The sequence below is a fragment of the Vidua macroura genome, chromosome 2 (assembly GCF_024509145.1).
Source record: "Vidua macroura isolate BioBank_ID:100142 chromosome 2, ASM2450914v1, whole genome shotgun sequence".
Lineage (NCBI taxonomy): Eukaryota > Metazoa > Chordata > Aves > Passeriformes > Viduidae > Vidua > Vidua macroura.
Window position 1 is genome coordinate 20,503,363 of NC_071572.1, and position 13,237 is coordinate 20,516,599.

The following is a 13,237-nucleotide window of genomic DNA, read 5'->3' on the forward strand; positions in this document are numbered from 1 at the left end:
AAAATATACAACAAAGGCTTGTTCTGAGGCAAACTAATACCCTAAACCCAACTATGTTACTCAGGAAAATAACTTCCATATTAACAGAAGATTAACAAATTAAAACAATCATTACTTCTAAAAGCAATCATTACTTCTAACTCTAAACTGAACACTGAAAGAGAGAAAAAACTTTTTGTTCCATAATTTTCCTTTGATACTTTGCTATCCTAATGGATAAACTAATAGAAAAATGGGATTATACTTTATTAAGTAGAGCTTTACATTCATGTTTTAATAAACCAGCAACAAAATAAACTAACAATGTTTTTTGCTGTTTAAAATTCTTCAAAAGTAGTCATTCATAAAGTCTTCACAGTAATTCTATAGTACAACATTGCACTGTAAGTTGAATGTAAATTATTTACCCAGCTGTGAAAAGGTGTGCCCTGTCAACTGCCTTGTGAGGTTGTTAAAGGAACAGATATTTCCTCTCTTTTCACAGATATATATATATATATATATATATTCAAATTTACATAAAAAAAGGAAAAATGTTGTCCTTCGAAAGCTCATGGCAAAATAAATACAGGAGCAAACAACTACAAAATCATTCAATGCAATTATCTGAGCACATTTTAAACGGTAGAAGATGCAGGTCACTATATTACTTTTAGAAAGAGGAAATTAAATTTCTTTCACACTGGACTCCATGTACACAAATATCTGCTGTGCACAACAAATCTTATCTACAAAGCCATCATTGAGTGCACATGATCAAACTGACAATATATAATTGCATTTAACATGTTGTCATTAGAGAACACAGAACCCTTCCATGTTTCAAGTGGTTTTTAAACTGAAAATACATGCTGCTGGTAACATAGTAGATACTATGAAGAATTTATCACTTGGCCTAAGCAAAATTTAAAATAAAAGATTTGATCCAGAGTGAGGCACGTATGCATACAAATATGTTTGTATGCATTACAAAAGCCAGGCATGCACCAAAAGCCATTTCCGTAACCACATAATAACATATAATAAAGTACCCACATATAATACCATTATACTACCATCATAACACTGAAGAAATGCACAGGAATAAGTGTTTTGAAGACATGCCATCTTAGCCAAGCAAAAAAAAAAAAAAAACAAAAAACCAAAACACTTGTCCACTTGATGGTCAGCAGGTTAAAAACTGTGAATCCTAGCTTTTGAGGTAGCCTACTCCCACTCATCTTCCTCTTCCTTGTAAACTGCCCATGAGGGCTTAAGCTACATTCCACATTTTTTCCAACCTCTACCCAGCACTACTGGACTAGGTAGGAAAGATAGGATGGGGGTCTCCCAGAAAAGTAATTTTCATTCATCAGCAGTGAGGGAAACCATTATGTTAATGCTTTAGTAAATTTGAGCTGTATGTAATAAATAGGTTCTTTCCTTTCACTCTAATACTGCATTTTGGGCCATCTTTTTAGCTTCAGTGTTTTTTTTTTTTTCCCAAGCACATCAAATCCCATGAGAATGAAGCTGGATGAATTTTTATGATACACTGTCATGCACTAATTTTAAACTAATTGGCTCATTTAAATTAACTGATTATGTAAGACATTTACTGATACTAGCAGAAGTACCAGAGCTGAGTGTTTGGGTTTTTTAGTACAAAACCAGATTCCTCCGAATACAAATCAGCATTGTTATTGAGTTACAACACCAGCAACCCAAACAAACCCAGCAGTAGTCAAAATGAAAATAAAGGAACCTTGAACAGTTTTCACAGAATGATATAAAATCTGTCTTGTGAACACCATGCAATGTTACTAAAAATGTACTTGCTTCTGCTCCTTACTTTCATTTTTTGAGAACTGGCATAGGAAGGAAGATGTTTTCCTCATTAGAATAATCCTCAGGCATGCCTTTTATCTGTGCCTCCCAGATTACAGTATTTTAGTTTAAAAGTCACCAACTGAAAAAGTAAACTATATTACTACAGAAGCTCTTACATTTTAAAAAAATGACAAAACTAAAGCCAAAAAGTAAAAAAAAAAAAAAAAAAATCCAAAAAATCAAAAATCCACCCAAAAACTAAAATCAAAACGAAACAGGAAAGTTAAGATACAAGGAGAGATATTTAAGTCCACATATTTAGCAGCATTACCAATATCTTCTGAAATATTTAGAAAATATTGTTTCAACCAATTCTATATCCAAATTATTAGAGGTCTAACTCATGCATGCATGTCAAATAGGCATGAAAAGGGTTAAAGTTTGTTTTGTGACTGTAAAAAGCAACAGATAAATATCCTTGGAAACTAATCCCCCCAATAGGAACCGGCACTGTCTGTGCTTGGATTCCCAGCCCTAACTTGTCAGCAAAGCTCACCCTATCTGTGAGAACACTATGGAGGAGGGCAATTTTACCTCAATCTCTCTGTCAAGATCAGGGTTTACATTTTACTTCTAAGAGCAACCAACCAAAAACCAAAAAAATAATAATAATTTTTAAAAATTTTTAAAAGGAGGAAATAATGAAGATAACATAATTCTGATGTTTGAATGCATGTCCCAGCCCCAGCTGTCACCTCCTGGTCTCACCAGGCTCAGTCAGAGGTACGAGCACAGAATGCACTCCTGACCTTGCCACATCTCAACAAGCACATAATTAAAGGGTGCTGCACCTCTGCCTTCTCCCAAAACCTGACATCCAGCCTGGCCCAGCTACAGTCATTTCACTGGCTCTGCAACACCTCAGGTGCTGCTGACCTGAGCACATCCTAGTTCAGCGTGTGAGAGTCAAGCCACTGCACACTGGCACCGCTCTCCAGCGTCAGGGTTACACCTTTCTTTCTCCAAAACTTCTTTTTGGACTCCCTTAAGGCTATCCATGTACGTGTATATACATGCATATGCATGCACTCACACACAACAATTAGTGTAGTTCATTTTAAACAATTAGTATTTGTGAAACTGATTCCTGTTCAACAATCCCAGCTGAGACTATGTGCTAACACAAGTCTTAATACTAACGGGTCTCTGGACAAATACATATCCTCTGCCAGTAGCAACCAGACTAAAACCATTGATACAGTGAACAAGCAACTTGTAGCTGCTAAATGACACTGAAATTATCGTGTTCTTATAACAATTCCTCATTCTGTTACCAACACGCATGAGTTTACAAAAGAAAAAAATCCATATTTTTACTTCACTTTATAAAAATCTCCTGTATTTATTAACTGCATACTGTGAAGGTCAATTCTTTTGGAAGAACATCTTTCCAATTATTTTGCTGTAGGCTATGGGGTTGTGTTCAAATTAGCACAAACTAAGCAGTGGACACTTCTAAACATGAAGCACAGGAACACTGTATGCATATTAATCACATCAATGCAACTACTCCCTTTCAGTGGGGCCTCTAACATGACTTTGATTTGGAAATATAAATCATAAATAGTTGGCTTCACTCTTGCACTAGAGAATATTCTGCAGGATCTCCATTCAGTGGCAAAGGATTAATGAAGAGCTGATGGTTCTACACAGCAAAATATAGCAGAAGCCAAAGTTTGTCACTGTACATCCAGTGCAGTTTGCTGCCTTCAAAAAGGAGTACAACAAATGCATTATGCAGAATGACAAAAGGAATCTATCCACCAAAGTAAAATCCTCATTTGTTTTCTTGAAGACAACGTCAAAGCATATTTTCCAAGTAATTTAAATGTCTAAGGAAAAAATGTTGCTTTTTTACTCTATCAGTAATTTATTGGAGGTAGGGAAAGTTGTGTTTCAATAGAAAAAAATAAGACATAAAATCATGTTACTACATTTTTTCATTTAATAGAGTTATGATTTTATATAACAGAACACCTTCTAATGTCTCTACACAGTGGTAAGAGGTTAAACTGTAACTAAGAATTAGCAGCTTAAATGAAACAGGTCAGTAAATGCAATCACACTTTGAATGGCACTGGAGTGATGTATAGAGCAACTGTTACATACTAATGGGGAACGCTGATCTTTAAAAAGCTTTGTTTCACCTTCCAATAGCAAAGGGTCAATCAAACTCCCTACTTAATTAGATGAGAGTATTTTGATACGCATATATAGAGAATTATTAGACATTATTAGTACTATACATCTGCTCAGGAACAGGCCATAAGTCGTGTCATCTAAGCATCAAGGCACTGCTTGTCCACATGTTCCGTGTGCTGTGTAACTTCGCCTAGCAAATGAATAAAGTTCAACACCCAAGCCAAAATGTAGTTATGCAATGCGCTTAGCTAAAATATTAAAATAATTGTTTCTTCATACTACAGTACTATCATCATGATTTTGTACTGCATGAATAGCACAGGGTTCTTTTTGTACTGCATGAATAGCACAGGGTTCTTGGCAGAAATTTCCACTGTAACTTCACACAAAATTATGATGTTTTACAAGCACTCCAGTTTAAACAGGACACATATTAATTATGCACACTAACAACAGAGACAGTCAAGAAATGAGGTTAAACATCATGATGCCCCTTTAATTCCATAAAGTGGACAGGATTATAAAGATGGAAGCCACATCCTCAGATGCACCCAACCCCAAGCTGCCCCAAAGCATAGAAAGGGACTGGTGGCTGGGACCCCAAAAGAAGATAAGAGAGGCAATACATTCTTCACTTCTCAAACAACAAATTAAGAGATGCAATAACTATTGCTACAGGCCAGTATTTTTAGTATCATTTAAAATAAATACAAATACGCATAGGAAAAGTGGCTCAAGAAAAGCAGCTTAAAAGGCCTGTGGCACCTTTACCTTAAAAACCTGTCATATACCCATTGTGAAGCTAAACTTGCTTTTGGTTAAGCTAGCAGAAGCAAATCTATATTTCTACAGAATTACTGAACATTAGTAACTGCAATTTATAGATCTCTGTCTATGACAAAATCTCTACACATGAAGACAACTGGTAAGAAACGATGATGTTTTCTTAATGAACAACCTTCCTTGACTGCTTCTAGCTTTTACACAGCCCTAACTTTGGGGGACTTCCTGTGACTGTAATACAAAACACTATCAGTCATCCTTAAATGAAATTCCATTATATTAATGATCAGAGAGCAACAAAAAAATGCCTTTAAAATATTCTCTTGTATACTGAAGAAAAATAACCTAAACCGTTTTTTTTTCACCTTTGTGCGCTTGTTTCAGTATCATTAAAATGACAGATTTTGTACTGACAGGAAAGCTGGTATTCCTATGTACAGCCGTAGTTCCAATGTTTTTGTTTCATTTCAACCAACTTGTCCAAGTAGGCCATTTGGTAGAAACCTATAAATGGCACCCAGGGGGTCTGGGTTCTTGCTGTAAAGAGGTCAGCTATTTCCTCCTAACTAAAAATAGGCAAGATGAGGGAGGGGAAGAGGGAGTGGAGTTTTAATTTAGCAGCTGAAAAAAGAGTTTACAAAATTACTTCCATCTTGCCTCTTAATGAAGATTATAAAAAAAAAGAAGCTGTCCCAAGGGTTACAAAGCCTGGATCACTTTATAGGCAAGCTGGTGTACATAATCTAAAATACTAGGAATTAAAAGAGCAGTAGTAAAGGGAATCCAGGATATGGATCATGTTATGACGCCCACCCGTCTTTGGGCAGAGCAGACAGATTTACCAGCAGCAGTGCTGCCAGGTGTTAACAACTCTCCTCTCTCCTACCAGCTGAGATCACACCGTGGTCGTGCAGATAAAGCACTACAATCAGCTGCCATTCCCCTGAGTCAGTTTTTTCCAGCAATTACCCTCCTGGCTTTTTGTTTCCCTCACTCACATTACAACCTCTTTAGGGTGAGAACCACCGTCTATAATATTCCCCAAATGGCCCTGATTTGAATGGGGGCCCCTTGGCACTACTAAAATACAAACAGCATCAATTTAATACAAGATGAATTCTAACTGTGGACTCCTAGCAGCAGCAAAGAGCAAGGGCTAGCAGCACTGAAGCGCGCACCGACCCCGCTACCCGAGGCAATCACCCGGCAACCTAAACCCAAAACCTGGCATGGCTTTTCCAGCCTCATCTCCGCGGTGAACCAAACCGAGCACATCGCTCAATCCTAAGCGTATCACACTGCTGACTTATCTCGGCTACTGAGAAATAAGATCCCATCCACACTGAGAGACATTCTTCTCTACTCCTTCCAAGCAAAGGGATGACAGGCCTTCAACAGCTGCTGCTGCCAGAGGACGACTCTCCATTCAGGAAGCTCTTCCAGGAGCCATGGCACATTAGACATACCAAGCAGACAGCACGTCTACTTCTGGTCCCCGTCATCACAAAAATGAGAAAAGCCCATCTGACAATCAGTGACAGGACCAAGCATGAAGCTGAATCAGGGGAGGCTTAGCTTAGATACCAGGCAAAGGTTTTTCACTCCAAGAGTGGCTGGGTACTGGAACAGGTTCCCCAGGGAAGAGATCACAGCCCTGAGCCTGACAAGAGTTCAAAACATGGTGGAATTCTTGAGGCTGTCCTGCACAGGGTCAGGAGGTGGACTCAGTCCTGGTGGGCCCCTTCTAACTCCGCATATTCTATGATTTGGTGAAAACTGGGCAAACTGGTAGAGCAGAAATCTGACAATTCCAGGTGCCCCTTCCCTAGCAGTGATTTAACATATTTTTGCTCTTTAGATACTTATTGTGGAGAATATCTGCAATAATTCAAAAAAAAAAAAAAAAGAAAAAAAAAAAAGCAGTAGCATAACTCACAGCAGTAACATAGCAGAGAACAGTGGAGTCATCTTACTCAGTTGGGTGGGAGAAGATGTATTCAGATGCCAACTTATCTCCCAAGGGCTTTTTTTATGTCCTAAGAAACTTGGACAGTTATGCAGTTGCCAGTGCTTACATATATGTGTAATTTTTAATCCTCTTTGCTTCTGAGATACACTTTTTCATCTTAGGGGGAGTAAAAAACAACTTAAAATCATAGAATATATTGAGTTGGAAGGGGCCCACAAGGATCATCAAGTCCAACTCCTGTCCCTGCACAGGACATCCCAAGAATTGCACCATGTGTCCAAGAACCCCTTCTTGAACCCTATCAGGCTTGGTGCTGTGATCTCTTCCCTGGGGAGCCTGTTCCAGTGCCTCTGAGTGGAGAGCCTTTTCTTAACATCCAACCTAAACTTGCCCACACACAGCTGCAGGCCATTTTCTCAGGTCCTGTCACTGGTCACCACAGAGAAGAGTGTCTGCCCTTCCGATTCCCCTCATGAGGAAGCTGTAGACTGCAGTAAGGTCTCCACTCAGTCTCCTTAAAAATGAGTAAGACAAGGCACTTCAGCCACTCCTCGTAGGCTTCCTCTCAAGGCCATTCACACCTTCACGATCCTCCTTTGGAGACTCTCTTAACAGCCGAACGTGTTTTGTATATTGTATACTCAGAACTGCCCCCAGCACTTGAGGTGAGGCTGCCCCAGCTCAGAGCAGAGCAGGACAATCCCCTCCCTTGCCCAGCTGGCCATGCTGTCCCTGATGCCCCCGAGGACAGGGCTGGCCCCCCTGGCTGGCAGGGCACTGCTGAGTCCCATTCAACTTGCCATCGACCAGGACCCCCCAGGTCCCTTTCCTGGCACTGCTGTCCAGCCTCTCATTCCCCAGTCTGTACATCCAGGGCTGCCCTGCCCCTGGTTATTGCATAGCTCAGTGAAGGTGTTGAACACTGAGACAACTACAGCAGCTCCGCTCAAATCTCCCCTGTTTTTACCATTATTACATATAGCACAAGAGATCTTTAACGCATTTTTAATGTGATAGCATCCTCCCCCTCTTGCTTTCCTTTTTCCTCCCACCTCCTCTACAAATCTTCCGTGGGAAAGCTTCCCTGTTTTACTATTGCTGTCGTTGAGATCTTGCAATTATTATCTGTAATTGTTTAAAAAAAAAAGCCAAACACAAAAAAAAACAACAATGCCAAAACACACACTAGGACAAATCTGTCTCTCTTTGCCAACAACATCTGCTATCACAGAATGGATATATTTAATTTAAAACCTGCCCAATGTCTCTGTACATGACAGAACACTGACTGCAGGACAGGGAGAGGCCTAAACCCAGTATGTGCAGTCACATGGTACACAAGGTGGATGATGTTAAACCTTATACATCCACACGAGCAGTCTCGGTTAAAAAACCACTAATAAATGGGGTAAGGAAGAAAGATATGCCATTTTATTTGTCAAGAGCAAAGACCTTGTATTTATCACCTACAATAAAATTTCCCTCTGGCACAACATGTTTATTTTCATACTATTAGCCTAAAACACTAGTCCTGAAATTTTAATTTTACACTCCATTTTATTTCAAATAATCAGTCTTTTCAATGGAATATTTTAGGTTTCTGCAACATTATGCAGCAATATTTTCTTTTTTTTGGAGGAGGCGGCGGGTGAGCCCCGCCGAACAGCCCGCCTCCCCTCCCCCACCGCACACATCCACATCCACACTCCAAGGCTCGTGCGTCAGGAAGGGAGAAACGCCGTACGAATCCTCGTGGAGAACAGCAAAGAGGCATGTTAAGACAACACATAAAGGGCAGCCTTTATTCCGTCTAAACGCCGACTTTGAGGAATTAATATGCGAGCCGAACTTTTAGGGTGTGGCTTGGTGTTTTTGCCCCTTGTTGCGCTGTGCAGGATGCCTGCCCGAGAACCCAGCAACATACCATTAAATAGGTCAAGGGTCATTCGCTTTACATCACACCACACCGATATTCAGCCGCGCACCGAACCCATCTATCAGCCCCACCGCCGAGACTGAACGCGCACCGCAAAACGGGGACCCTGCCCGGCCCGGTGACAGCGCCGGGGGCAGGGCGCCCGCCCGCCCCGCCGCACCGGGGCAGGGCTCGCCGGCCCGGGACGTGCAACAGGTCGGCGGCCCCGCAGCTCCGGCCCCGAGGGGCTCCCCCGCACCCCGGCCCCGCCGGCGGCCGCGGCGCTGGCAGCGGGGCCGGGGGCAGCGCCGCTCCGGGGGGCTGGGCCCGGGGTCGGGGGCGAGGAGAGAACTTGTTTACCTACTTGGAAGTAAACTTCGATGTAGGGGAGCGACCGGCCCCTCCGCCCGCTGCTGATTCAAGCCCTGGCGATGAATGGGATCCCCTCCCCCACCCAGGCTCTGCAAACTCCACACTGGAGCGTGAATACCTCGCATTTCTCTCCCCCCCTCCCCGAGCATTTTTTTTTTTTTTAATAAACGCCCCATACATTAAAATACTGTCTCAGAAGTAGGGAGAAACTGCCCCGCTCCCATCCCCCACGCCCCGGGGTCGCTCTGCCCGGGGGCAGCTACAAAACACCCGCCACGGGTACGGCAGCCCCGCACACACACATCACCTCGGCCCAAAGAAAACACCCCCAAAACCCCCAAACAGACCCCAAAACGTCCGGGTTCAAGAAACTTCGTCATAACAAGCGGCGGTTGAGCGACCCCCTCCCCCCCGGGTGGGTCAGGCTGCAGAGGGGACGCCGGGGGGCAGCGGGCCCCGGGCTGGGCTGGGCTCGGGGGGCTGCGCCGGGAAGGACAAGCGTAAGAAAAGGGGGAAATTAAAAAAAAAAAAAAAGAAAAAAAAAAAAAAAAAAAAAAAAAGACGGGGGAAAAAGAAACCACAACAGGGTCCCCGGGATGAATAATCCGCCTCGGGAACTCACCTCGCGGCGCAGCGGGCGTTAAAGGCACAGCTCCCGCTCCCGCGGGCGGGGAGAGCCCCAACTTCTGCGGGGGGCGGCGGCGCTGCTGCTGGCGGAGACTTTCCCTCACTTGCCGCGCATGGTGCAACTCCTCTTCCCCCGGGGTCCCGGCCAGCCTGCCAGGAGGCTGCGAATCCCCCCTCGCCGCCGCCGCACACGCCTCCTCCCCCCCCTCCGCGCGCACGGGCGGCACAAGGAAGTCCCGGAGAGTGGGATGGGGGAAACGGAAAGTTTTGGGGCGGAATGGCGGTGAGGGGGGGCTGGCGGGGCCGGTGCGGACGCGCGGCGGCGGCGGCAGCAGAGCCGAGGGGGAGCCACAGCCGCGCCCGGGGCCGCCGCCACCGGGCGGGAGCGAGGGAGGGGACGACGGGGGATGGGGCGCACCGGGAGGGCCGGGGGGCGAACCGGCCGCGCCCTCCCCCACCTGCGTCGGTCCCGCACGCCGGGACGCGCAGCTCGAGGAGGCGCCGCCGCCAACGCCCCCGGGGATGCCCCGGGGTGCCGCCAGCCCTCGCCCCGCCTGTGGTTGTGTTGTGCTTTGACACCCCCCCCCGCAACTGAAACCCGGTGACAAACCAGGCACACACGCGGAGGGCAGCCCCGTCCTCCCCTCCCCCGCCCGCCGGGCAGCGCAGCGTTCCCTGGTGCCGGCCCGGCGCGCGGGGACGCGCGGTGCCCGCGGCCGCCCTCTGTCCCCCGCACGCTCGGCCCCGCTCGAGCGGCCGCGGCCGGCGCTGCCCGCGCAGGGCCCCGCGGGGCGCGCTCCGGCACCCGGGACGCGGCCGCTCGTCCCGCGCAGCGGCGCGGACGGACCGGCCGGGCGGCGCTGCGGGAGCGCGCCCCGCGCCGCCACCGCTGCCCCGGTCCGGGGCGGGCGGCGGTGCCCAGTCAGCGCTCCGGGGCGCGGGGGCCGGGCGGGCTGTGAATCAGCACAAACGGGCTTTATCGCATCTCGCTGGGGCGCGACACCCGCGGGCGGCAGCGCCGCGACTCTTTAGCCTCCAGCGCGCCCGTCCCACGCGTGTCCCCGCGTCCCGCCCGTGTCCCCCCCCCACCCCCGGGCGGATGATGCAACGCGGCTCCATGTGCTTCCCCTCCCCCGCCCGGCTCCCGTTTTTTTGCGCCTGGCGGGTCACCCGGCGGCTGATTGATTCTCCTTTCGCGCTGCGCCGTCACCCGGCGCTGGAAAGTAAATAACAAGTTGACATCATTACCGCGCTCCGCAGGGCCCCGCGCGCCGCTACCGCACCGCCGCGAGTAGCTGCGCACGCCAATCCGCGCCGCGCCCAGCCCCCGACCCGACCCGGCGGGGCCGCTGCCCGCCCGGCCCCGCCCGGCTGCGGCCGCACCCGCACCCCCGGCACGACCGGGAGGGGCCCGGCCGCTCGCCCGGGCCCACCAGGATGCTTTTGGCGGCCTTCTTCCCCCTTCCCCTCCCCCACCCCTCCCCACCCCCGCCTCATGGCTAATGTCATGCAAATAATAAGATTATCGGGATGTTGCCGGGGTGTCTGCCTCGGTGGGCTCCTCACGGTGACAGCCAGACTCAGGCGGCCCCAAAAAAGTCATATTTATTATTGGAGGTGTTTGTTTTTTTTTTTTTTTTTTTTTCCATACGACGTTTCCACTCTTTTTTCTCTTTTGGTCTTATTTTGACATTAAAGGGAATTTCATGCTCGTTATACATTTAGCCCAAAGCCTACAAATGTGCTGTCAGCCAGTATCCTGATGGAAAAATATGACATCACCCAAGTCAGGACAACAAAGATCATTGCTACATACATTCATATCTGTGTTGAAAGCAGAACTCTGAAAACACTGGGAAATGTTGCGGGCTGATGTGATTCATTTTCATATTCAGAGCCTCGAGACTGCAGTGCAAGGCCATCTGCACTCAGACACACAGGCAGACACGTGTCTCCCTTGCTAAGTAAGCTCCCATTCCCCTTATTTTTCTCCAAATGCAAAACCTCCATTACGTTTTTATTACTCTGCAATGTAAACAAACAAAAAACACCCTCCAGATTCATAGCGAGATGGGCCAAAATTTTTAGCTCCTGTGGTTTTTTGTTTGCTTGCTTGCTTTTAAAGTGCTGTGGTCTTACAAATGAGGTAAACTCATCAGAAATGGTCCTTAGTCAACACTTGCAGAGCTTCCAAGGCACGGTCGCCCAGCAAGGAAGCTGAGACTCACTCCTTGCGCGCTCCGGGGAGAGCGATGGAGCTGTCACCGCTGTGTCAGGCCCCGTCCTTGTCCCCCACACCAAGGAGGTGGCTCAGCATGGCCAGGAGGGCTGCGTGGTGAGGGGGCAGCGGGACCCCGGCGTGCCCGCGGCCGCAGGCTTGGTGAGCGGCAGCACTGCAGGTCTGTCCTGGCAGCCTGCCCAGCCGTGGTGGGGTTTTCGCTGCTGAGGAGCAGCACACGCTCATCCTGCGCTGCCTGCCCATGGACCTACCGCAGTGTCGCAACCTCCAGCCGAGAAAGCCACCGTGTCCCGGCCAGGCTCTCGGACAGCTGGTCCCAGCCTGGCCAGGCCTGGCCACACGCTCTGCTGAGCGGGCAGGGAGACGGACGTAGGCAAGGAAAGCTTGGTGGGCAACCGAAGGCATTGCGATGGCAAGGAAATGAAATTGTAACATCGTACGGATACAAGGAAATTACTTTTGTTCTTTTCTAACTGGGCACTGCCGCCGCTGCGTGTTTCTGGTGGAGTCCGTCCTGCGGGGAGCAGGACAAGTCGGAGGGCTGCAGCCGCCTGCCCCTCACCTTGTGAGCCGGTGCTGTGGCCAGCCCAGAGCCCTGGTTTTCTACAGCTGTGTCGGCAGCCGCCCCTGGGGAGACGGGGTTAAATATTGACGTAATCCTTGCCGAGAGCTTCAAATGAAGGTTATCAAAGAAGGCACTTTTTTCAGGCTGTGCTTGGCTAAGAGGAGCTGCACAGACCCATGATAAAGACTTGGGATTTTTTCCAGGTAAAATGAAAAAATAAATCCCCAGCTATAAAGTGATGGTAGAGTAAAAGATATAAGAGAGAATCACTACTCTGGCCATTGCAATAATTTTGGCCTTTGTGTAAGAGAAGACCCCAAAGTGACCATGTATAAAGAAATCACTGTTTTTTAAGAGCCTTGTTTTTTTCAGTTTCATAACGCGTGATGCTGCGATGGTGATCAGCAGCAGTGCCACAGCCCTGCAGCTCCACATGAAGGGAGCCAGAGCAGAGGTTTCTTACCCTCATTAAAATGGAAACCCTAACCTGAAAGAATCAAAGTCAAGGGCCAGCAGGGTTGGCCTACTGGGGAGATAATGGGATCATAAGGCAAAATATTTTGTATTTTACAAGATTAAACCCATTGTTATTTTTCTAGTGCTTCATTGTATTGCATTGGTAACTGTTTCTATGTTTTCCCCTCATCCCATGTTTTCCATTCTCTGAATAGTGAATAATTGCAAAATAAATAATTGCTTCTTCTGTTACATTACTTTAGTTAAATAATTCTTACCAAAAAAAAAAAAAAAAAAAAA

General features: G+C 47.0%; 1 protein-coding gene across 2 annotated transcripts in view; it reads right to left on the bottom strand.

Annotated features, from left to right (window-relative positions):
* TBL1X (transducin beta like 1 X-linked) overlaps positions 1 to 10,015 on the bottom strand; it is a 192,592-nt gene extending 182,577 nt beyond the window's left edge. For both annotated transcript variants that reach the window (XM_053972155.1, XM_053972154.1), the window contains exon 1: positions 9,673 to 10,015. The gene's annotated coding sequence lies outside the window, so the exon portion shown is untranslated. The remainder of the gene's footprint in view (positions 1 to 9,672) is intronic.
* Between the last annotated feature and the right edge of the window lie 3,222 nt (positions 10,016 to 13,237).